The sequence below is a fragment of the Tigriopus californicus genome, chromosome 1, assembly GCF_007210705.1.
Source record: "Tigriopus californicus strain San Diego chromosome 1, Tcal_SD_v2.1, whole genome shotgun sequence".
NCBI lineage: Eukaryota > Metazoa > Arthropoda > Copepoda > Harpacticoida > Harpacticidae > Tigriopus > Tigriopus californicus.
This window is the reverse complement of record NC_081440.1, coordinates 9,453,304-9,456,843: the sequence shown is the minus strand read 5'-3', so window position 1 is coordinate 9,456,843 and position 3,540 is coordinate 9,453,304.

Genomic DNA, 3,540 nt, shown 5'->3' with positions numbered 1-3,540 from the left:
TCCTGGGAATTGATTACAAACCGGTTTATTGTACTGTTTAGCCAACCGAGTGGTCGGTCGTCCAACATCCAGCCTCTAGAAATCTATGGATAAGTACAGGTCGATTGGCTTTTCAGTTTTTTATCCGATGCAAACGGATGATTGACAAATTGCGATTCTAAAGTAAGTACATGTGTAAGTGAGTGAGACGAACTTCCTCCTATTAGCGAAGAAACTCTACTGGGTTGGCTGCTCATTACGAAAATTCCCCTAGCAGGGCTTTTCTTCCATGAATGTTGCCTCTACTGTAGTCGCCTTTGGGGAACGAGCAGGAATCTTCCTCGGAGGAAAGGCCAGCCATCTTAATCCAATATCGTGGCTCGAGGCCAACCAGCTCCCTTTGAAGCTAGTAAAGGTTGAAAGAATCGGAAACCACGGCCATGGAAATTATGTTCGATGATTGACGGAAAGTACAGAGGTAGTGAGTAGGTACATCAAAAGTTGCACTTCTACTCGTGAGTCGCTAAAGAATGCACGCTTTGCTTCTCTCAGACCCTACTCAGTTCAAACTCCCGACTTAGCCAAAAGAGGTCGGGTTTTCTTTGGTCTTCATTTTGGGGTCGATCCCTGAACGTTGAATGTCGACGTCGTTCTTGGCCCATCGACTCAAACCACCCACCATCTACGTACTTCTATGGTATAGGGTGCTTCAGCAGGCTTCAGCAGGCTTCAGCAGGCTTCGATCGACAGATTGATGAATTTATTGGAAAATTGGAGTGGACCTTTTTCCAACCGAGCTATCAGCCCTCGCTAGGAGTGTGTATAGCCCTTACCCACGATCGAGGAGGCAAGCAGGCAGGCCGGCCGACAGGCAGACAAATGGACGGACGGATGGACAAGTTGGATGAGGCAATCGGGATGAACCGTCGTTGCACGCTCTCATTTCGTTCAATCCCAGTTCTGACATGTTTGACATGACGGAAGATTGAACTTGCTTCAACAATAATCGCCGTCATCTTCTTCAAATGAACTTTTTTGGCGGATTGGAATGAACTGGTTCGAAAACGGATGGCTGCCACAAAGCAGAAGAGATTTCCTCCTTTTAGCTCTCGATCTCGTTTTCCTCCTCGCTCAGGCCCGCCCCTCCTTCGTTTTCAACCGATAATCTTTGATTCGTTCCGTTTTGGAATCTCACTCTCGGAAACAAATCCCAAGGGTATGTAGGCCATTCCAGTGATAAATGGTTTCATTTCAACCATTTCAACACCAACTCTTTGATGCGACGTTTGCATGGGATCGATTTCTGACGGATTCATCCGCTCGAAAAATTGGTGCCCAATGCCACTTTTGAATTCTTGGGGTGAGCCACGAAAGATCCCATTGGGGGATGAGCGAAGTGCAGTCAGTACCTTAAAGAGGGTACGGAAATAGGCGCCGTGGCTAATTGGTGGATAGGAAAAATACAGCCGTATATGTACATATTACCATCGCCGACAAACAGTGAAGATAAGACGTGATTCGAATTCCACGGAACATCCCGCCGCTCTTACTCGGGAAACACAATTGGGGAATCTTCAGCACTCCGCCAGCTAAGAAAAAGGAGCCTGCCATCATAAGAGACAGTCAGTGGGCATTACTCGGCAATGTCATGTGAGGGAAAGAAAGAGCCAAGTGCTAAAGAGAAGAGGAGAAAGGAGCAAGAGTACGAAGCCATCTGTCAAGGCATACTGTACAATAGACAAAAAAAGGCGACAAATTGAGAAATGAAAAGAACTCGGGGCATAAAAGAAGGCCCAACTAGGGGAAAAGTGAAAGCCTTTCTTTCGCTCCCGTTTCATGATTAGCCCCGCCCAGCTTCACATTTGAGGTCAATGAGAATAAGAGGCCCATTGGGGAAATCATATAAAATCCTTGTAAATTTGGACCCACACGCTCTGGGGACAAATGGTTCAGTGGGGAAATGAATGGCTAGACAACTTTGATCTAGCCTAGCACATGAAATCATCGTCCCGTACCCCCCAATTGTCAAGCATCTGCCGTCTTAGGGCAAATAGATCTTGTTTTGACGAATCCCAATCAAAGTGCAAATTTTACACCTTTCGAAACTTCGTGGATTCTGCCAAAAAAACAACAGTTCTGCAATCAATGGACGTCTATCCACAGAGGACGATTCCACATTCAAGAGAAAAGAAGAGCAAACCATTATTCTAACTATTACTATCTATTAGAATATAGCCAAGGATGTTCAGCAACCAATACTTCAGCTCCGCAACGTATCAATAGATTGATTTCTTCCTCATTTAAGGCTGGTTCCTACGTTGTGTTAACTCAATGAAACGTCTGAGTCTAAACGTTTTTCGCCTAAAACTCAATAAGCTAAGAGTACACAGAATACAAATGCGATCAAAATCGACCTTGTTTTGAGTTGGCACCAGCAGCCAAGTTCACATCACGGGCATTTATTGCTATGCTAACACAACTAAAGGAGTAGGGCTCAAAAGCCTCAACAGCCTCATCCTCAGCGCATTTCTTAGATTTGGGTAACGATGATTGATTCATGCGAAAATTCTTTTTGGATGTTGCACTGACAAATTTCTGTTTGAAATGGCGGTAAGAAATGTCTCCTCTGGCTAATTCATCTATTTGATTGCCTCAACCGAAACTGCGGAATTAAACACCTAAAGTATTGACAACTACAAACATAACACAACGTCGTAGAATTTCACAAAAAGTTTTCAAATTGACATTTGCCACAACAGACCTGCGTCAATTACATTTTAAATTGTGATTAATCACAATTACAAATACAGTAGTTTTAGATGTAATTAATCAAAATGACTTCACTATGTAATGAATTACAATTACGATTACTTTCAAATTGTATTTTTTGTAATTTTTTTGCATTAAATTGTATTTTATTATTTTTTTTGTTTTAATTGTAATTGTTCCTTTGAAATGCAATTAATTACAATTACATGAAAATGTCTCGACATATCTTGAAAACTGATCTTGATTCTATTTTCAAATCAAAATATGTCAAAATCGTACAATTTGGTAGTGTGGTCTGCCATCGCAAATTGGTTGGCTGGCCGAAAATCGTATCAAGTTCAAGCGGAAACAAATAGGTGAAATATGGTCTTTTATTCGAACAGTAGCACTGGGGATGATGATTACATTCTTTGAAGTGGTTAGAGAAGCCCATGAAAAACCAAACCAAACCGCTCAAAAGCGATAAAAAGAATTATGTAGTTTCGTTCAGTGGAGGTTACCAATTTTGTCCTCCCTCAATCTCCGGGCACTCTCTCTCTGGAAGCATGGGATAAACACGCACAATTATTCTCTCACTTACAAGCGATTTGACGTTAACCAAGTAAGATGGTCCCTTCTTGGACAATGAATGGCACTCAGCTCACAACCCAACTACTGTCCAAGAGACGAACGAGATGCTTACGCACGAAAATGAGGGCGAATTTTGCCCGACACAACACGTCACTAACTGATAATCATATTGCCAGTAGGTGCAGCTGAGGAGGCCGACTCACAGAGAAAGACACAGAAAGG